Source organism: Spea bombifrons, chromosome 9 (assembly GCF_027358695.1).
Source record: "Spea bombifrons isolate aSpeBom1 chromosome 9, aSpeBom1.2.pri, whole genome shotgun sequence".
Lineage (NCBI taxonomy): Eukaryota > Metazoa > Chordata > Amphibia > Anura > Pelobatidae > Spea > Spea bombifrons.
In genome coordinates this window covers 32,056,955-32,080,609 of record NC_071095.1, presented here as the reverse complement: position 1 = coordinate 32,080,609, position 23,655 = coordinate 32,056,955, and the positions used below count along the sequence as shown (strand labels likewise).

The following is a 23,655-nucleotide window of genomic DNA, read 5'->3' as shown; positions in this document are numbered from 1 at the left end:
TCATATACATGCCCCAATGTGCTTATGAGTTTGATTTATTTTGGAAGATATAAGGCAAATATTTAGGTGAACATATTGCTTTCCAAATTCAAATAATAATAATAATTAAATTAAAGATGTGTGAGAGGAGAAAGGAAAACAATGGAGGCAATGGAAGATACTAAAAAAGAAAGGAAACAAAAGAGAAACAAGAAAAAGAAGTAACGAGAAAAGAGGGAAATGAGAGAAGGGCAAATGAGAGGAAAAAGAACAGAGACACGAAATTGAGAGAGGAAGAGGAAAAAAACATAGGGACGCAACAAGCGAAAAGAAGAATTAAGGAAAGAAAGACAGAAAGAAAGAAATTTGAAAGGAAAGACAGGTGAGACACATCTGCAGGCTCGCTCTAACACCAACACACATACCCAGACACTAACACATACCCTCACACTGACACTAACATAACCAGATACTCACACTAACACACACTGAGACACTAACACACTCCCTGACACTCACATTAACACAGCTACAGTGACAGACACACTAACCCACAAATATGCTAAGGCAGCTGCTGCCCTCATCTGTGGTCTGTGATTCTGAGCTTGAAACAGCCAATCAGAGCCACACCAAATTTTAAAGGGACCGCACAAATACCATAGGCATTAACATGCATATGATGGCTGCATTTGCAAATGGGAGAGAATTATTTAAACAGAACACTCAGCTATCAAGTGAATTAAAATGCATTCAATGGTTGGAGTCAGCACTGGACATGGTAGATCTGGGACTTTAAGGCCAGTGGCCGGCTGATAAGATGTGGCCCGGGGGTAATAAGTCCGTCTGCCCACATAGCGTTTACATCACAGCAGTTCAGGGACGGATTCGTTCCCCTAGCTGTCCCAGTGGGCGTCGTGGATAACCCAGCCAGTAGGTCAGAGGTTGTACACAACCTCCGACAAGAGTGCCGCAGGCGGTTGATTTTGTACCCCCCGCCCCTCCGTATCGTCCCTGTAGTTAGCACAGAGAACCACGCTTGCGTAGTGTGCTTCCTCTCCGCCCGCTACCCTCCTTTCCAGGTCTGCTGCCAATGTTTCTCCCGTCTTCGTTTCAAGCTGAACACGGGTAGGGTTTCCTGTGTGCATTGAATAGACGGGCTCGATTTACACGCCCAAGACACCGGCTCGTATATCCGGCCTTGGTGTGAGGAGGACTAGCTGGTAGGTGGCAACAAGGATGTGTGCGAGGCTGGGAGATATCGCATGATGTCAAGCTGTGTATCGATATCTGTTATTGTGTTTGCTTCCTGTAGGATATGTTACAAAACTGAGTGCGGAGCCTATTGTAAGATGGTGGGTCGCATTCTTTATTCTTGCTGGGGTGGTGAGTTGTGTGAAGCATAATGATGACAGAAATTGTGTATTTTTGCGGGCGCGTGCGTGACGTTGTGTGAAGGCATAGCCTGTATTAAATGGGTGTTAGACATTGTTGGCTCTGTATGTAAATGTACATGTATATGAGGGCCGGTTGAAGTGAAGGATAAGCAGCCATGTACTGTGCTGGCAGGTTTTCCTTTATTAAGATCATGCATTAGGGATTCTTTCTATGTATGAGACTACATGTATGTATGATGTGTGACACCAGCAGAAGTGGGAAGCTGGGACGGATGGTGGGTTTTGTGGGCCATTGTTTGGAATTGTGGATGGAATTGCTTGTATCTGTGTCAATAACAGCGTTGTGCAGCCATTTAGCACATAGTGTGCTGTCATACAAACAGGCAATAATACACATTGACCGACTGCACTTTCAGAGCGCCGCATATATGTTGTGGTTGGCGGTGACTGTAGGATATGGGATTATATCCTTGACATATTCTTTATAATGCAGTGGAATAGAAAGAACATATACATAGCCAAGTATACATTTCTAGGATTCAGCAGTATCAGGAACAGATACAATCATTCAAATCAGTATGAATGGGCCCAAAACTTCAAGTGGCCACTGTATGTTTTTTTTTTTCTGGGCTAGATCCTGTAACTGCGAAACTATAGGTTTGGCGAGCCCTTGCTATAGAAATATATACGTTTATTATGAATTTGTATATTGTATATATTTTTACTATTACATAATGCATGTATTAATTTATTTCTGGAATATTGTGTCATGCATTATAAGGTAATCGTGTCCTGTAGTGGAAAACATTTCTGTGCTGATGCGGATATTTGCAGGATACCTGTAATATGTGGCAGTTAACAACAGACGTGTTTTATGACAAGGCATGTACTGTTGAAATAAAAATTCCGTTGTTAGTCATCTAGTTTTAACTTTATGGTATTTGATGATGCAGTTACAAAACAGGCTATAATGCTATATTGATTTTTTTTGTTTCTTTTTGCTTATGTTTGTACATCATATTAATTTATAACATATATATATATAAAATAACTTTCAGTGCGGCAAACCTTCCCTGGTAAACTTCTGGCTTTAGCAGTTTCTTTCCTGGGTTACTTGCTTGTAGAACTTTTTACGTGTCTTAAGACAGTATTTAGAGTGCTTTTAGATAAAAAGCCCTGCTATAAACATAAATACACATAAGTGATCTATTGCTTTTCTGAGTTACAAGCCTACTATTTTGGTTCCTGACAAAAGAAATAAAAAGTAACTTTTTGCAAATCCTTGCATCACGAATGATGCAATGTTTTAAAACTGGGTGCATAATCAGAACATGCAATGGAATGATTATTAGTCTATACCTATTTTTTTCACCTTAAAATGTTTCACGGTATTATTAATTATCAGCAGTTATTTGCTTATACATACATACATACACAGTGTATCCAGAATGGAGTCATCAAACAGAAGTGCCAAGCGTGCTTAACCCCTTCAGGACCGGGATTTTTAAGCTAGGGTGTCGCTAAAGGACCGGAGCCGTTATCAATTGGTGCACCCACACAATTGGTGCACCCACACAAATCATATATTGTTTTTTTCAGCACAAGTAGGGCTTTCATTTGAAACCATATTAAGCTGGGTAGTACATTGTTTTATTTGAAATAAACTGGAAAAAGTGGGGAAAAAATGAAAAAAATGCATTTTTTTACAGTTTTGTATACATACAAATTGTACACACATTGAACCAATGGGAAAAAATTATCCCAAATATATTCATTAAGTTGTCCTGATTTGGAAACCACCCAACATGGCCAGGATTTTTATCTATTTTGACCAGTATAGGGAAAATATTGCAAGGCATGCATTACGTTTTTGAAATGTAATTTTTTTCAAATTTGGCATGGTAGTCTAATAACTGCAATAGTTGTCACAGATACTGATTATCCCCCCAAAATTATATGTTTATGAACAGTAGATAAATCAAGGTGTACAACTAGGGTCATTTTGACACTTTTCAAACAGGGATTTTATCGCCAATTGCTGACAAATTTTGAGGTATTTTTATATTTTTATTTTTTTTTTGCATATGTTGCAATGTTGCTTTAGATTTTATATTATATTTTGTATAGAATATGTGCAACTGCAGAAAAAAACACCAAATTGTGTTCACCAACATCCCCCGGTTCCAACAAGGCCTCACATGCATGGTTCATGCAATTTTTGAGGAAGCTATGAGGGCAAAACTGGAACATGCGCATTTTCGTTTTCACATTTGGAATTTTCAGAAATTGGTTTCCTGGGCCCATATCCCATTTGGGAGATTTTGGAAGCCCCCCAATGTAAATTACCCCATAAAAGTATACATTTATGAACAGTAGACAAGTCAAGGTGTTCAACTAGGGTAGTTTTGACAGTTTTCAGTTAGCCATTTCTTCACTGATGCCTGCCAAACTTCACAGGGAAATTATTTTATTGCGTTTTTAACGCATACATTTCAACGTTGCACTGAATTTCTTGCACACCATAAGTGCAACAGTGGAAGAAAGCACCACATTTTGTTCACCAACATCCCATGAGTCCAACAAGGCCTCACATGCGTGGTTCATGCATTATTTGAGGAAGCTATGAGGGCAAAACTGGAACATGTGCATTTACATTTTTTTAAATATTTTTTATCAGATTGCTTGTAAGTGACAGGTTTAGGCCGCTGACATCAATCAGGGAGAACGATCAATAATCAGCGACTTAAAATGTCACCGACAAGTGATCAGGTAATAATTATGATTTTTTCATTTATTAATAATTTGTTTTTTCATAATTACCCTAGATGACCCCTCTCTCTTTGTAGAGCAGGGTCATCCGTGGGCTGCCATAATGATCCGATCACTCCTATTGGCCAGGAGCGATCTGATCAGCCCAGCATTTGACCTGGAAGCACCCTGGACTTTCAGGTCAGTGCTGTTATTTTTTTTATTATTATTATTTTATTAATTTTTTTAAATTAATTTATTTTTTAAATTTTTTTTATTATTATTTTTTACATTTTTTTTAACTCTTTCAATGCTGATGCTCCATTGAAGCACAGCATTGACTGGTATTTAGTCCCCACAAGCTTGTGGGGACTAATATTAACCCTTGCAATGCTGCGATGGGGGTCATACACAATCGCAGCATTGAAGGGGTTAATTGAGGAAGAGGAGGGTAGGGGTTAACTGAGGAAGGGTGAGGGTGGGGGGGCTGGTCTCCACACTCATGTGGAGACCAAAGAACCCTGTCTCCCTGTCCCTAAAGCTGCCTCTGGCAGCTGGGACACAATCTCCAACAGACTGGAGATTGTAGGGGAGGAGTCTCTCTGATCAGTCCTACAGGACTGATCAGAGGACTTCTGGGGGGTCGTTTTTGCTGTTGCTGGTCTGCCTGGGTTTCCAGGCAGACCACCAGCAGCAGAGCCCCCTACAAAACGGGAATTAACCCCTTCAATGCGATTGCGGCATTGAAGGGGTTAACGCTGCACTGACGCTCTCATGGAGCGATCAGGCAGCAGGGGGGTGTTGGGTCAGGTCCCCACACTTGTGTGGGGACCCATTCAACACCCCCACCCCTTCCCTGAAGCTGCCTGTGGCAGCTGAAACCGCGATTGCAGATCTTTCTGCAATCGCTGTTTCTGCCTACAAAATCACTCCGTGGGAGTGATCGTAGGCATGGGGGCGGGCTTAGACAGGCTGTGCTGTCTGCCCAGGAGTCCTGGGCAGACAGTAGCAGCAGCGCCTCCACGATCACCGCGATCGTGGTGATGTGGGGGCGTTTTTTGGAGGAGACGTACCTGGTACGTCCCGGTCTACCGGTGACCAGTAACCAGGAAGTACCAGGTACGTCCCGGTGCTGAAGGGGTTAACATACCATCAGAGAACCATACACAACACAACCAACAATCATTTCACCACACTGGCTTCTTCTGGGTCTGGACTTCTAATCTAGTCTCTATTTCTAATCAAACAAACTATATATAAAAGGTGATCATTGCTGACCTTATTTGCATGTGTCTATCCAGAATCCCTTGTGGTTGTGGCAGCATCATGAGATTTCTGAGTAAAAAAACAAGCCTTCTGGTGTCTGTAGATGAGTGTTTAATAATGCTTCTACTAAAATATAATATATATATACCGTATTGGCTCGAATATAGGCCGCACTCCCCCCCCCACTTTAAGTCTTTAAAGTGGGGGTGGGGCCTATATTCGGGGTCTAGCGCCCGACGCCCGGGACATGCAGTTCCAGGCAGCGGGTTTAGGATACAGATCCCCTGCAGCGGTGCAGGGGACCTGCATCCTACTCTCCGATACGCTGAGACAGCCTCCCCTGCCAGCACTTCCCAGGGGGGAGTGCCGGCACGGGTGGTTGTCTAAGCGCATCGTGCAGACGTTCACCGGCAGCGGTGATGCGCGTAAACAGCCTCTGCTGCCGGCACGTCTGCACGATGTGCTTTAACAATCTCCCTTGCCGGGAATTCCCACAGGGGGAGTCCCGGTAAGGGAGATTGTTAAAGCACATCGCGCAGACGTGCCGGCAGCGGAGGTTGTTTACGCGCATTGCTGCAGCCGGTGAACGTCCACACGATGCGTTTTACCTCTGCCCCCAAGACTTACCAGAGCAGACTCCCGGTTGTCTTGCGGGGCCGGCGGGGGGCATCTACGCAATACGCGTATACAACTTCCGGTGCCGGCACATCCGCTGAGTGTATGTATAGATATAATTAATACACAAAAATAACAAAAAGGGAATACAGTTAAACCCAAATCATAGAGGCATGTATATATGCAAAATATTTTTTTTCTTTTTTCAACCCATATCAGATTAACTATATATAGTCAGATCACGCATTCAGTATCAACTAATGTTCTTGGGAGTAGCTATATTAACTTCAGCCACTGATATTTTGGTATTGATCAGCGAGAGGTTCAGTGGTCGTCGGGAAGCTGAATTAAGTGTGCATATTCAGATACTGAGACCCGCTATTATTGGTGGTAGAGGTGGGATCTGCTTCCTCCTCACAGGGCATTTCCAGGGCACTGTATATAGGACCAGGTAGAATCTCGGAGGTACCTCCGGGGAAGGCAGCTCAGAGCTGAATGGATAATTGACGTGGAGTGGCTGGTTCACATAGAAGTTGACCTAGGCGACAATATCTTGCGCTGGGGTGGTGTGCAGCACAGAAGCAATATGATCCTGAGGGAGATGGCTTTACCGAGGGGGATGGTTTTGAAAGCCCTACATTATTGTGGAAGAGTTTAGAGGAAGAGGGCACTTGTGGAAGTGACTATGAATTGCGGTTCTGGGAAATTCAGGATGCCAGAGAAAGGCAGCAGGATCCTGAAGGAGTGACAGAGCTTGCTATGCAGGACTGGGAGCTGTAAAGGGCATACCAAAGTCTACTAGAACGCGTTCAGCAGCATGCCCTGGAGACCATCTACGCAGCCCCAGCAGAAGAGCTGGCATCAGGGCAGAGTGCAACTGGCTTCTGTCCCCAAAATGCAGGGGAGCCAGTTTCGGTGGAGGAGGAGACAGGCAGCATTCTGCCAGAGAGGAAGGAGAACCCAGCCGATGGACTAGCAGCGGAAGTTGACTCTGCCTGCAACTATCGGAGGTACTCCTGAGTATTAACCACCAAAGTTGCAATTGCATCCCTAGAGGAAATGCTGTCAGAGGTACTTGATACAGAAAGTGCAGCCCTGCATAGTCTGATTATTGTTGCCAGTTTTTGGTTGCTTGAATCAATTGAAAACCGTGGGAAAGCTCTCTACGTATGCATATGCTCTGCACAGACCCAGGCCTGTGGCATTCCCAGAACCAGCCAGGAGGTGTGTATATCACATTCTGGAAGATGCGTGCCAAATACATCTCCTGCAGGCATTTAGCTGGGAGTATGGAAAAGAGACAGATGCATTTGAGTGGATTCTGCAAAATCTGCACACGTTTGCAAACTGGACCATGCAGCTATCATATGCGTTGACCCCTTAATGACCAGTGATGTGTGAGGCAACACCGAGATTGTATCAGGGGCCCTGTGTGGCCCCTCCCCATGGCGTCAACGTCCGCCATACACTGTATTGCAGCGAACACCCGTTTTAAAAGAGATGGTGTTGCTGAAATGCCTAAATGCGAGTCATTCAGCGGCACTGAACACCGACCCCAGGACGCACTTTGACTGCTCTGGACAGTGGTCACAAGCGCTACTGCTAGAGATTCAGCCTCTCACATGATAGCCATGTTCTTTAAAAAAAAAATAAACACGTTTCGAAGAGGGTCAACCATGCATGTTAATTACTAAAATATTTTAAAATATAGCTATCTATAAAAATAAAAATTTTAAAATTATGCAGTGATCTCGCCATCAGGGTCCAAAACATTTTTTAAATAGTTTATTTTTATGAGCAAGTGCAAAATTAGCGCTGTATCTTCCCAAAAATCCTGGCATGAAAAGAGTTACAATACTAGCATTTCAAATACCCAAGGGGTGCCTACTATAAAAGAAAAAAAATGAATGGTTTGATGAGGTAAATCAGAGTGGCCGGGTTCAAAGATGTCCCAAATAGGGCATAGACACACACTGACCAAAATAAAAAAAAGTGTACTTCCCAAATGTGGCCTTGTAGCCCCAAACAATCAGACAAACCCATGCATGGGTGGTATCACTGTACTGAAGAGCCGTTGCTGACTACATATTGGGGTGTTGTTTGACAGTGACATATACCAGGAGGAGCTGTAAATTCACACCTGAAATAGAATTTGTGTGGAAAAAAAATGCTACCCCGCCAAACTGCGCTTCCTTCTGCCGAGACACCAGGGGTTAAACCCTTCACCACTAGACAGAGCCATCATTGTAGAGAGAAGGGGGATGCCGCTGAACCGTTGGTGCATTGGTGCTGTGGCTAGCTGTTGCTTAGCATATTCGGTGCATGTACTGTCCTGAAAAGGACAGTGAGTTATGACAGCAGCCCACCCCAAGCATTAGACAGAATCAATGTTGAGGTAAAAACAGGACTGAGTTTTATTGAAAACACACCAGTATTTAAACAGTACTATAGTCACAGAAAACCACACATAGTTGTTCATGAGGCCCTCCTTTGCCCACGCCTCAGTATTTGCGCCCACATCAGCCCAGTAGTTGCTATTGTAGTCTGTGGGGAAGATGGTAATCATGGGCGGTTCCCTGACTTCTGGCCGAAACCGGCTGGATGTCAGATCTTGGTGCAAATACTGACCATGGAGGTTTATGACCTCCATGGTCAGGTTATTAGGTTTTATAACACACAGACATAAAACCCCCTCCCAAATTGCAGATACCCCAAATCCATGTCCGAGCTCCACAGTCTTTAGAGTCTCTGGTAATTGGGGAAATGTGGCACTCTGTACCAGGTGGAAGTATTAGTCCCAAGGGATCCCTTGTACCCACCTCCTCAAAAACAGAACCCCTTCCAAGACCAGGCCCCAAAGTTTGTAAGGGGGAGGTTGGAGCCCATGGCATGGAGGCTTCCTTGACAACTAGGTCGACCTAAAGACAAGAGATCACACTCAGTCCATTGAGCGATCTTGACTCGAGGCAAAAAATAATATTTTTAGGAAAATTTGAGGACTATTTGTTGAATAATACATCAGTAAAATAAATTGTCTGAAACGGAAAGACCATCTGCTTGGCCATCTCAGTGACATTAAGGAGAAATGTTAGAACAAGAAGTTTAACGTTACTGACAGAATGTTCAGTAAATGGAACATGCTCCCATCAGAAGTGGTAGCGGCTAATACAGTGAGGGAACATGAATGAGATGGGTATAAAGCTATCCTGAATCTTAAGATAAGACCAAGGACTGATTAGGTTCTAAGTCTTTACATCAGAAAAATGGACAGACTAAATGGACTAAATTGTTCTTATCTGCTGTCAAATTCCATATTTCTTTGTACCTCATCTATAGGGAGAAAATCACAGCTGACCTCATTGATTCAACCCTATTGGCCAAAGCAATCTCTGTAGACTCAAAGCAATCTTCTGTAATTATAACTTAATCTTATTTAAGCTTTTAAAATGCTGTTATTATAAGGGAAAGTACCCGTACTTAAGAAAATTTTTAAGAAAACTGAGTTGCAAATCAACCAAAACAAACTTTTACTAGCCACATTCTTTTCACTTTTCAGTCAACCAGAAATTCTCACCCTACAGTAGCATTGCTGATTTTAGTGATATATGGAAGCTGATTTCCACATAAACGGCACTTTAAGGCATGCCTTTAAGGCACATGTTTTATGCACAAAAATGTACTACCAAATGTTTTTTTCTCTTTATCCTTCTGTTTTCTTTGCTGCTAAGTTATTATATGATTTGTGCCCTTCAAACTAACATTTGTTCACCTGTTTATGGTAAATGGGTTCATAGAATGTTTTCATTTATTGTAAATGTAAAAACTTTGTAAGGGTTGTTTTAAACATATGTGTGTGTGAATATATATATATATATATATATATATATATATATATATATATATATATATATATATATATATATATATATATATATATATATGTAAAATACATACATACACACACACACACACACTATATAGACACAAGTATTGAGGTACCTGACCATTACACCAACATGGACTTTTATAACATTGCATTCTGAATACATAGTCATTCGTAGGTAGTTGGTCCCTTATCCAGCTATAACAACTTTCACTCTTCTGAGTGTTTTTGTGGGATTTTTTGTCCATTCATCCAGGGCAGAGTGTTTGTAAGATCAGGCACTGATGTTGGACAAAAAAATCTGCCTTGCAGTCTCAATTCCAGTTCATCCCAAAGGTGTTCGATGCAGTCATGGCTCTGTGTAGGCCAGTCAAGTTCTTCCTCATCAAACTCATCCAACCATGTCTTCATGGACCTTGGTTTGTGAACTGGGGAACAGTCACTTGATATGCTCAAGTACTAAGATTTCCCTTCACTGGAAGTAAGGGGCCTTGCACAACCCCTGAAAAATAGCCCTATGGCATTATCCCTCCTCCACCAAACTTGGCACAATGCAGTCAGGCAGGTAAAGTTTTCCTGGTATCCACCTAACCCAGACACGCTCATCAGAAAAGCCCAATTCCTCAGTCCATAGAACATGATTCCCCTGCTCCAGTGGCAGCGTGCTTTAGACCAGCTGTCCCCAACCTTTTTGGCACCAGGGACCAGTTTTGTGGAAGACTATTTCCACGGGCCAGGAGGTTTTGGGTTTGATTCAATTGCATTACATTTATTGTGCATTTTACTTCTATTATAATGAATAATATATTTATTATTATCCATTATTAATATATTTATAATACTCCACAGCACTCCATACCTGGCTGTGTTTAAATATAAAACTTGTCAATTAAATTAAAGCTGCCCCTTCTCTGGCTGCATGTCCTCCTTCCTCGTGGTTGCCGCCAAACAGGAAAAAAACACAGTGTGGAAAACTTTATTGGAGACACAGCCTTCCCATGCAGCGCCGCGGTCTGTCCGCTGCGCGATGCGCGCGTAATTTTTACAGTAGTCAGGCAGCCGCAACAAGCCCGAAGTAATTGATTGTATAGCAGGCAGCGGCAGGTGGCGATTTTTCGTTGTGCCCAGGGGAGGGCTGGCAGCCTAAGACCTGGGGGGGGCAAGTCTAGTCAAGTGGCCCGTTGCGCCACTGAATCAGCTCACCATCCATGCCCATCTTTTCCTGATTTTCAAACGCATATTGATATAATGTGATGGTATTGGGAGTTCATCAGTACACTATAAAAAGTCATCATACACGGGATGCCTGAAGCCACAATTTACTGCCGCTAATCCTTTTTAATAAAATATGCAGATTGAAATAGATTAAGTAACACAAAACCTTTACTTTTCCTTTCACTGATTTCTGGGCCTATAAAGTTTCGGGGCTGACCTTTAGTTAAGGCCATTGGAACCCAGCTCACTAATCAGTGTGATTAAAAACAATATGGTAAAAATTCCCCGCTTTCACCAAAAAATTCCTGCATGGAAAGAGTTAAAATATTGTCATTATAAATGCCCACAGGGTGCCTAGTTTTAAAAAAATGTATGATTTGATGCGGTAAATTGAATTGGCCGGCTTCAAAGATGTCCCCCAAAAAAAAAATACACCTCACAAAGGTGGCCTTTTACCTCCCAAATAACCCAACAAACCATGCATGGGGTGTATCACTGCACTCAGGAGATGTTACTGAACACATATTGGGGTGTTTGACATGGACATATCCAGGTGCGGTAAATTTATACCTGGAGTACAACGTGTGTGGAAAAAAATACAAAAACAAAATATACTACCATAAAGTTTGACAAAGGCTGGTAGTAAGGTTAGCAGGTATTTTCATTAGTTTTTGCAGATGAGTAAAATATATTTTTTTAAAAAAATAGCAAAAAATCACCATATGTTATCTTTTTTTTATATCTATAGTAAATTAGATGACATGATAAAATAATGGTATCTAAAGAAAGCCCTGTTTGTCCTGAAAAGAACAATATAGAATGTGTGTGGGAGCACGAAATGAGAAGAAAATTACAGCTAAAATAGCAACACTGAAAAATGTTAAGAGCCTTTGTCCCAAAATGTACTACGAGTAAGAAACAGTCTTGTCATTAAGGGGTTAACTTGCCAGAAGAAATGTATGGTAACGTGAAACATGTGGAGCTTGAGGTGTATGTAAACTTTAAGCATCAACTGTATCAGCGCTTTGTTTCAGTAGCCAATGCTTTAGCATATCCTAAAGTCTTTTCAGGATGTTGTACTTGCGTGTCAAGTACAGGAAGGAAGTTTGTTTTAAAGGAGGAGAAATGTTAGTACAAGAGACCATAATCTTTACGTTACTGATAATGTGGTAGATATGTGAAACAGCCTCCCAGCAAAAGTGGTAGCGGCTAATATAATGATGCAATTTAAACATGCGTGAGATCAGCATCTAAGAGAAAAAACAAGGGCTAATTAAGAACTGAACTGAATCTTTAGGTCATGAAAAGTAGGCAGACTAGATGGACTGAACAGTTCTCATCTGCTATTAAATTCTATATTAACATTAATCTTTTTTTTAATAAACCATAAGTACTGAAACTTTTAATGTTCAAGCCATGTATGCTTCATAAAAGTTGGGTGGGTAGGCATGTGAATACATTATGTCCCACGTATAACACTTTCTTCGAAACTTGGTTGTATCTTTGTTATTATATATAGACATTTCCCTTGAAGATGAACACGCTCTTTGCTGACATTGTTTTCTTTAAGACTTCCGGTTTGAGGTTTCTGCGACGTATAGTACACAATACATACAACAATAAAATTTAGACACTTTTTCTAAAATTAACATTTTCGGCATAACATGAAATGAGACTACAAAAATAGAACATACAATGTCTGCTTATGGCTTGCTTTTTCATAGACATCACAATATTGTATTATGACACATGAAAGGTTAGTAAATGCCTGTATGTGTTATAAATGGAATTTTGCATAATTGTACAGCTCTCTCTATACGTTTCCTGCACAACTCACATTGCTGTTATTCTACGCACTTTTTCATGCACTTAAGCCTATTTGTTCTTTTGTGCCCCTGACATATTTGTCTACATGTTTTGTGGTGTGTTCTCAAATACTAGCCAGCAGCCAAGCAAGGCAGGTAGAGACACTTCAGCTCAGATTACATTGGTGACGTGTTCTGAATGTCGTCCTTCTCCAGTAACTTTATCAAGTAGTTTTAAAAGCACTTTCTCCTGTGAAGACAACAGTGTGGCAGCAGAAGTAAGTTGTATGTGGTTATTCTAAAAATACTTTACTTTCTTTCAATCTTTAAATGTGTTAAGGATCCATCACCTGTTGATACACTGCATTCATTAGTAGATGTATCATTACATTTATAGATTTATACAATTTAACTATTTTTGTGCTAACCATCGTTACCAATAACTTTTCTTGGCATCTGGTCACATAAAGCCAACTGTATTATTGGGCTATAATTATGTAACTCCTCAGACTGCTAGCAAGCCAACAAGATAATACTCTTACATTACATCTTTCATAACACCATTCACTATTTGTGCCTCTTTTTATATAGGGGTTTTGAGATTAAATCACTAACTATACCTATTTTAAAGGGGGGCCCACGAAGCCAAATTCAAGTGCCCCGCACAACCAATGTTGTTTGGTATGTGAGAAATTTTTCTTTTGAACAGTTAAGCTGTTTTATATTCAGTTGCTTAAATTGTGATGCTTTCCCAGGAAAATGTCTTCAGCTGTAATTTTTTTACAGCATTGTTTCTAAAATTTGCTGCAAGCAAATACATGCAACCATAGACTTGGATGGCACAGAAAACTTCCCTACATTACATCTAAACCTCTGACCAGTATGTCTATACACAGTCCTGCTCATTCCAAAATGTAAAGTCTTCAAATCAAAGTAACCTAGATCAAATGACATGGGCTCCCTTGTTTGCAAACGCCTGGTGTACATAGTGTTGAGCGTAACACAGGGTGGAATTGCATAGGTCAGAGAACTCCACCTATATACAGCCGTTTTGGTGTCAGTAGAGCTCTGCAGTAAAGGGTAGGAACTTTTCAGATACATACGTGTAAAAGCCAAGAACATATGCAGTCATAGTTAACCTTAAACACCGCTCTAGTGGTAAATTCATTCTATTTATTTATTTGTGCCACTGAAGTATTCATTCCCTTTGTAGTGGAGGTCCAAAATTCCATTTTAAAGTTTCTAATAGGACTAGATTTTCTGTAAACCAAACAAAAACCGGTGCCTTGGGCGACGTTTTTGGCTGTGCTAAGGAAGAGAAAAGAGGGAGTCTTGTGATTTATCACATATTCACTGTGCTAGTTTGCGCACACCAGGCTACCTATGCCCTGTCTTAATAAATACATTTGCTATTAGTAAAACTAAAAAGATTAAGCTATTGGGGTAGGGGCCATGTATTACTGATGGGGAATGGGCAGAATCTGGTGGCCATGTCAGGGAATTCTTTTGATGGATTGCTGCCCCCTTATGGGGACACTCAATTTTCCTAGTGTGTTAAGAGGATGGTACACACTAGAGATGTGCATTCGGATTGAAGGGAGTTTCAATTTTAACAATCCAAATACGAGGAAGGACCCCGACGAAACAAACTAAAGTGAATCAAAGAGCACCACATTTTTTCATTTGCATTTTTTGGAATTTTCCATTCACTCTCACACTCTTATTCATATTCTCTCACACTCTCATTCTCACACTCATGCTTTCTCACAATTTCTCCCTACCTTCTACACAACCACTTTTGTATCCATTTCTTCGTCTTCTCTTGCCTCTTCTTGTTCCTCTTTGGTGGCTGCATCTTCCCATCTGATGCTCCCCGCGACTGTAGGTGAATGATGGGATCTGATGTATCCAGTGCTCAGCATCAATTGCTGGCAGCATCGCAGACCTCTTGTTTCACTGGTCTCTCACGATACTGTCGGCTAATGGTGCTGAGACATATGAAGCTTTATCCTGGCATTCACCCCCAGTTGCCAGTAGCATCCGAAGGGAAGATGCAGCCACCAAAATGAATAGGAACTAAATGCTGTCCAAATGCCAGTTTAAATGATGCTGATAGAACAGCGCACAATGTGCATGAATAGCAGCAAAGAATCAGATCTGTATAGAATGGAAAGTTCAGAAATGGTCTGTAAATCTATAATTTTAACCCCATTGTTGCAGTTGAGGCAGTTTTTGCACTGTTCTACCTATTAGCATCACAACACTCTTAGGGATTTCTATTAAAATAATCTATACATTTATAGAATAAATCATAAGAAAATGGAGCGATAAAGAGAAAGGAAAGTGGTAGGGAGAAAGTCAGAGATGAAGAGAGATATAAGATAATGAGAAAGGGAAGGATCAAAGTGAGTGATAAAACCAAAGGGGAAGATAAACAGAGAGTAAGGATAGTGTGAGGTAAATAGGAGGAGATTAACAGAGGGGAGATAAAAATAAAGGGAAGAGATAATGAGAAGGTGGATCAAAGAGAAATGGGATAGATAACAAGGAGGGGAGAAACAAAGAGTAGGGATAAGGAAAACAGAGAGAGAAAGGGGAGAGAAAATATGAAAGAGGAATAGATATAATGATAAATTGAGAGATAAAACGTGGGAACCAGAAAGAGGAGAGATGCACAACATTGGGAACATTTGAGAAAGAGGAGAGAGTTTGCTTGGGGTTTAAAAGTATTTATATGTCTGTGTGTTGAGTGTATATGTGTCTATCCATTACTGTTATTGTTTTGTGCCTAAGGGTATAGAATGAATAAAAGGTTTGCGTGAGCCAGACTCAGAAGAAACTATTGTGGTGCAATCTGGGCGCTGGTTAAATCCTCTGAATGCAATCTGTGAATATCCCATGTCTGTATGTAATCTGGGTGCTGGGGCAACTCTTGTGGGTGCAATCTGGGTGCTGAGGCAAGTCCCTTGGGTGCAACCTGTATTTATTGTTTCCATGCATATACCACTGATGCTGAGTTTGTGTGTGATTTTTTTTTTCAGTTGCCCTATACAAAGCTATGTTTATTGGGTTATTTATTTTATGTTTATCTGCAAACTAAGTGGCCACGTACTTTTGCAAGCAAGGTTCTCCAATTTATTTATTGTGTTGTCTCTTTGATATTGTGATATGCTATACTGTGTAAAGTGGTATGTAAATAAAATTGAATATTAATTGTTATGTATATTTTAAGGTTAATTTATTTTAAGGTTAGTCTCTTGCTTGCTTTTGATGGCTTTTAGTGTCATTTATCAATATGGCTTTTAGTGTCATCTGCAATATTGATGTGCATTGTTTTGTTACCTTTCTTATGCTGCTATTTCATCACCTGTTTTTTCTATACTAGTCCCAAGTAAACTTGCCAAAGGGGAAATAACATTGTTCTTTTATTCTGTCCCTAGGGTTTATGCTGAAAGTCTGTGATATTTCTGCATAGGTAGAGAAGAATATCACTGTTCTCTGCAGCCCCACCTTAAATCAGAGAAAATGACCTTCTTAAAACGTTATAGCTATGTATTTACTGTTTGCTCTAAAGATATGTTACCTAATCTCTTTAGAGATTATCTAAAATCCTCCCACATGTGCAATTTCTATACATTTTAACTCTTATATGTATTGCAAAACATGGTTATTTTATTTTGGGCTTTAATACTTATGAGCAACTAAGATTGAATAGGAATATAGTAGTAAATACAATGAACACAAAAATATGCCCCATAAGTATTTCAAAGAGGGTGTAATGGACTCCAAGGTTTAGGGTAGGCAACATGATGTACGTCATGTAAGTGTACATCAGCCCCACAAAGGAAAGGGGGCAGAACATTGGTACCACTATTCAGTTGTTCCTTTTATGTTTGTAGGATCATAAAAACAATATATTACTTTTGAAGTAAATTGTTTACCCTTCTCGACAAACCAGAGCTGACATTTTTATTTTAGATTCTCAGTTGAGTTTAGAACACATATATACAGTATCCCACAAAAGTGTGTACACCCTTCACATTTTTATAAATATTTTATTATATCTTTTCATGTGACAACACTGAAGAAATGACACTCTGCTACAATGTAAAGTAGTGAGTGCACAGCCTGTATAACAGTGTAAATTTGCTGTCTCCTCAAAATAATTCAACACACAGCCATTAATGTCTAATCCTTGGCAACAAGAGTAAGTACACCCCTAAGTGGAACTGTGCAAATTGGGCCCAAAGTGCCAAACTTTTATGTGGTCACCATTATTTTCCAGCACTGCTTTTACCCTCTTGGGCATGGAGTTCACCAGAGCTTCACAGGTTGCCACTGGAGTCCTCTTCCACTCCTCCATGATGACATCACGGAGCTGGTGGATGTTAGAGACCTTGTGCTCCCCCACCTTCCATTTGAGGATGCCCCACAGATGCTCAATAGGGTTTGGGTCTGGAGACATGCTTGGCCAGTCCATCACCTTTACCTTCATCTTCTTTAGCAAGGCAGTGGTCATCTTGGAGGTGTGTTTGGGGTCGTTATCACGTTGGAATACTGCCCTGCGGCCCAGTCTCCAAAGGGAGGGGATCATGCTCTGCTTCAGTATGTCACAGTACATGTTAGCATTCATGGTTCCCTCAATGAACTGTAGCTCCCCAAGCACTCCCAATTTACCCCGTCAAGCCAATATTTTTTTCTAAATTAGACACCCCTTCCGTATTTTAAATGCTTTTACTTTAACTATTTCCATGTCAAGATTTTTGGGAAGATACCGCGCTATTCTCTGAGACCCTGCTATTTTGCTAATCTTAGCACTTGTTCATAATAATAAAAGTAATTTTTTATTTATTTTATTGTTTTTGGGTTTTTTTTCCATTTTGCTGGAACTGGATGGTTCCGCTTTTAAATTTTAGCTTTTTTTTTTTTTTTTTTTTTATTATTACTTTAAAAAATATTGTACTAATCACATTGTGATTAGAAAGATGGGCTCTATTGACTTGCATGGTTGAATGCAGTACCGGTATTCAACCTGCAAATGGAGCCAGAGTTCTCAATAGGGTCTGGAGACCCTCTAGTGAACATTTTACTTTTTTTTTTTTTTTAAAGGACGCCCCGCCCTCTTGCCAGTGGCAAAATCAACCACAATGGCAGTTGTGACCGCTTTTAATAGCAACAATAGTGGATCCCGCCATTGTTAAGGGTAGACAAAAAGTACTCAGTATTACCTTAACACCTTTAACATGTCACATGATACTTTAGTATGTAACAGTCCTCCCTCTTATAAGTGGCTGCTAATTAGAAAGCTTTTTGTTTGTTTTAAAACGAGTGAGAAGAAAATGAAAGCAGAGTATCTTGATCGTTTACATTAACTCATGGACAGTACCACCAACCACTCTCATGTCATGGCTGATGTCCTGTGGATAGAATGCCCTTGGTGGAGCACAATGTAGAGTAGTGAAGTCCATGTCCTGTCACAGGAGGTACAGCAGCAGTAATAGTAGAGCACTGGACATGAGCAGGCAGACACTGGCACATCATAGGCACATCCAGCCCTGTGGAGCAGGACTGAAATTCCCCAATATTATATAATTATTTTTATTAAAAATTTTCCCCACAGTAAGGACGGGTAAAGATGTCCCAAAATAAAAGTAAATTCATGCCTGAAGTGTGCGTGGAAAAAACCCCACAACAAATACTACTGCAACACTTGACAAACGCTGGTGGTAAAATGTGTGCAGGGAATGTGTTAAAATACTAGCATTTGAAATACCCTGGGGCATATCGTTTTCAAACATGTATGGTTTGATGGGGTCAGTTGAACTGATGTCCCAAATACGATATGGGGCAGTAAAGAGCCATAAGCTACTTGTATTTATTGCCCTATAAACAAACATAAACAGATTGGGTATTTCTAAACTCAGAACAAATATTAGAATCAATTAAGCAGGTTTTTCCATTAGCTGTTTTAGATGATAAAAGATTTTTCAAATAAAAATGAGAAAACGTGCTTTCTCCCCCCTAAATTTTTCACCATATTTTATACTTTTTTTTAGAGTAAATTATATGATACAATCAAAATAACAGAATCTAAAAAAGCCATTCTTGTCCTGAAAAAATAATATATAACTTGCGAAAGAAGAAAATTACAACTGCACACATTTGCACCGTGGAAATGTTAAAACCATTGCCACTAAGGTTACAAAAAATAAAAACATCTGTCCTTAAGGGGTTAAATATTGTTTTAAACTGTTCTAGTTTTTACAGATAATGTCTTCATGTAGCTGCATATTAGCTGTTTGTGTTTTTATACTACCACTTGTGGTGAACAATAGAATATCTCTGTCTTAATCACCAAGAGGGACTCTCATACTCAGACTATGACTGAAAATGGTTTTATTAGATAATTAGACTTCATTAACATTGCCATAAAATTTTAGGTCGGTGCTTGAGAAGAAAGAATCTCACGAAACGGATGACTGTTATGCTATTCCTCTTTCAGACTGGCTTTGGATAAGTCCACTGAATGTGGATCTATGTGTCAGCCTGAACATATTCTTTCCAGCATAGATTAGCATCAAGCTTGCCCACTCAAATTGTTGAGTTGTGTTGTACCATCTGTTTTATGAAAAATAAACCGGTTCAAGCTGGGTTCCCGTATGACTGACTATTTATCTGAATCTAGAGGACTTGATTCCCTTTTCCCATGCATGATGGTAGACTTGGCATATTTTTGTACTAGAAAAATATCAAACATAAAAGCATAGAATTTGATGGCAGATTCGAACCATTCGGCCCATCTAGTCTGCCCATTTTTCTTGATGTAAGAGGTTTAAACCCCTATCGGTCTTTGGTCAGGTCCTATGGCGAGAAAGGCTTTATGTCTATCCCATGCTTGTTTAAATGTCCTTATTATATTGGCCTCCACCACTGCTACTGGGAGACTGTTCCATTTATCTACTACCCTCAGAGTAAAGTATAACTTCCTTACATTACATCTAAGCCTCTGGCCTTCAAGTTTTAGACCATGACTGCTTGTTCTAATGTTGCTCCTCCTTTGAAATAAGCTTGCCTCCTGTACTTTGTTAAATCCCTTTAAGTATTTAAGTGTTTCTATTGCATCCCCTCTTCTTTCCTCCAAGCTATACATATTAAGATCCTTTAACCAGGGCTGCAACAACTAATCGATAAAATCGATAATAATCGATAATGAAACAGACAACTTGCGCCTCTCCCCTCCACTTCCTCTGGGGCTCCTACGATGCAGTGCCAGCATCACATGATGTAGAGGCCCCAGCGGAAGTGAAGGGGAGTAACAGAGGCTGTCTGTGCACATCGTGCACACCCCCACCGGCTCTCTCCTGCAGAGGATCATCCTCTCTGTCAGCTGGTGGGGGTCTGCGCGATGTGCGCAGACAGCCTCCATTACTCCCCTTCACTTCCGCTGCACTTCAGTGCCGAAGTACAATAGATCTGCATAGCTACTATCAGCTCCAGTGAAAGTGCCGGTCAGCAACGGAGGTTCACAAAACACCAGGGAGTTGGGAGAGAGGCAGAGAGGCGTATGGGAGGGGGAGGAGGCAGAGTGGTGTATGGGAGGGGGAGAAAGGCAGAATGGTGTATGGGAGGGGGGGAAAGGCAGAATGATGTATGGGAGGGGGAGAAAGGCAGAGTGATGTATGGGAGGGGGAGAAAGGCAGAGTGATGTATGGGAGGGGGAGAAAGGCAGAGTAATGTATGGGAGGGGGAGGAGGCAGAGTAATGAATGGGAGGGGGAGGAGGCAGAGTGATGTATGGGAGGGGGAGGAGGCAGAGTGGTGTATGGGAGGGGGGAGGAGGCAGAGTGGTGTATGGGAGGGGGGAGGAGGCAGAGTGGTGTATGGGAGGGGAGAAAGGCAGAGTGATGTATGGGAGGGGGAGAAAGGCAGAGTGATGTATGGGAGGGGGAGGAGGCAGAGTGATGTATGGGAGGGGAGAGGAGGCAGAGTGGTGTATGGGAGGGGGAGGAGGCAGAGTGGTGTATGGGAGGGGGAGGAGGCAGAGTGGTGTATGGGAGGAGGAGAAAGGCAGGGTGGTGTATGGGAGGGGGAGAAAGGCAGAGAGATGTATGGGTGAGTTAGAGTGGTGTATGGGTGTGTAATGAATTTCAGGGAGGCATATCTGGGGGAGGGGGTATAATTAATTTCAGAATGGCATATCTGGGAGGCAGAGTGGTGAATCAGGGAGTATAATGAATTTCACGGTGGTGCAGGGCATTTATGTGGGGCGGAGCGGCATATCGGGGTGCACAGTGGCATATAGGGAGGTATAAGGCATAAATGGGGGCGAGTGGCATATTGGAAGTTATAAGGCATGTCAGGGGGCACAGTGGCATATAGGGGGTATAAGGCATATCTATATTAGGCATATCAGGGAGCATAAGACATCTGGGGGTAAAAGGTATATCAGGGGGCACAGTGGAATCTCTGGCATATCTGGGGGCAGAGTAGCAACCTGGGGGTCAGATGTGCATAACTGCGGGCAGTTTGGTAAATAAAAGAAAATATAAATATATAAACAAGGCGTTTTTTCTCATAGTTTTTTATTAAATATGAAAAATAGTTAACTTATGAATTAATATTTATTGAAATCCTTCTGGAGAGGCCTGACCAGAGATCTGTAAAGTGGCATAATCACCTCCCTCTCCTTGCTTCGAATGCCTCTCCCTATGCAACCTAGCATCCTGTTTGCTTTTTGAGATGCCTCATTGCTTTTTCTGCTTACTTTTTAGTCATCAGAAATTACTCTTCCATTGTTACTGACACTACAGTTATTATCATTATTATTTATTGTTTTATATAGCGCCATCAAAGCGCTGTACAGTGGGTAGACAGGACATAACAAGTATTATGTAACATAACAATTTGACTTACAGAAACAAGAGGTGAGGAGGACCCTACTCAAATAAGCTTACAATCTAGAGGGATTTGGGGGTATTACGCAATTGGTAAAAGGCAAAAGTGCCGTAGTTAGGGTTGGAACAGCCACACTACTATAAGTATTGCAGGAGAGGGAATAGGAAAGGTGAGCTAAAGGAATATGGGAGGGCGTAAAGTGTGCAATGTTGTAAGCGTGGGTCTTGATTGATTTTTTGAAGGAATGAATGCACTGAGAAAGACGGATAGGCCGGGGGAGAACATTCCAGAGCATAGGGACAGCCCTTGAGGAATCTTGTAAGCGCGCATGAGAGCTAGAAATCAGAGGAGAGGATAGGAGGAGATCATTGGAGCGTAGAGACAGGTTAGGAGTGTATTTAGAGATGAGTGAGGAGATGTAAGTAGGGGAACCGCTGTGAATGGCTTTGAAAGTAAGAGGATTTTGAAATGAATCCTGAAGCGCATGGGTAGCCAGTGAAGAGACTGACAGAGGGGAAGAGACGTTAGTAAAGCGATGGGAGGGGAAGATAAGTCTGGCAGCAGCATTCATGGTGGATTGTAGAGTAGGGAGACCAGCTAAGACAGAGTAACAATAATCGAGGTAGGAGATAATAAGGGCATGGAAAGAGCCCTAGTGGCATGCTGTGTTTGGAAGGGACGGATGCGGGCAATGTTTTTAAGATGGAGACGGCAGTTTTTAGAGACAGACTGAATGTAGGGGGTGAACGAAAGGTTGGAGTTAAGGGTGACACCAAGACAGCAAGCATGAGGGGATGGGGAGATGATAGCACCATTAACATTGAGGGAAACTGATGGGGGAATCTCGGCAATAGAGGGAGAGATAAACAACGCTTGGTAGTAGATAATGATAACCCAGACCACTCCAACAGAGAGTTGTCTAAGATATTCCCTACTACCTTCTTGGTGCAGTGACTGGTTAAATAGATCTGCTAATGGTTTTGCCAGGACACCTTGAAGCTCTTTTAATAATTTTGGTTGTATCCCATCAGGTGCCATTGGAACGTCTTCCTCCGTCAACACAGCTGTTTTACATGTCACCCCATGTCTCTTGGCTAACAAAGGTCCGTCACAGTCATCCTCCTGTGTAAAAACAGAACAGAAGTATTTATTTAAGGAGTCAGCTAGCTCGTTATACTCATTTACATAAATCCTTTCATTTGTCTTTCATTTTTCCTAGTTAATGTTTTCTTCTGTCACTTTTATATCTAAAAAGGGCTTTATCACTCTTTTTTGTTGACCCGGCAACTTTCTCGTCAGTATGTGCCTTGCCTCTCTAAGTTTAGCTTTGTATTTGTATTTCCTTGTTGGCTCTTCTACCAACTGCTTTAGACATAGTCCATGTAAGGAATTTAGGATGTCTACTCTTGGTTAAACCCAGCTGTTTGGTTTTTCCAGTCTACATCAGGGATATTAAAATCTCCCATAATAATTACATCACCTTTCATTGACGTTAGTAATTTATTTAAGTAGTAGATTGTCAAGCTCCTCTTCTTGTCCAGGGGGGTCTATACATCACACCAATGCGAACAACCACATTATCACTTGTCACTAATGCATTAAGCGCAGGGATCTTATTCATTAAACTACGGGCATTTGTACACATCACCACCAAGCTATTTTTTAACATGTGTTGTGGTTTAGCTTTTTCAATATCTAAACTGATCACACAATTCCTTTCCTAACTTCCCAAAGCTAAGCCCTTCCTTGTACCTCCTCTAGCTACCCCTTTAAAGCTAACTTTAGCCCCCCACTCTAGTTTAAAATCTCTTCCAACCCTCTAACCAGCCCCCTCATCTTTGAGGTGAAGTTCATCC

The 23,655-nt window shown here is 41.2% G+C and overlaps 1 protein-coding gene across 1 annotated transcript in view; it reads left to right on the top strand.

Moving 5' to 3' along the window:
* Window positions 1–975: 975 nt before the first annotated feature.
* Window positions 976–23,655, top strand: part of FUT8 (fucosyltransferase 8) — a 64,021-nt gene continuing 41,341 nt past the window's right edge. Inside the window, exon 1 of the mRNA XM_053475536.1 lies at window positions 976–1,199. The gene's annotated coding sequence lies outside the window, so the exon portion shown is untranslated. The remainder of the gene's footprint in view (window positions 1,200–23,655) is intronic.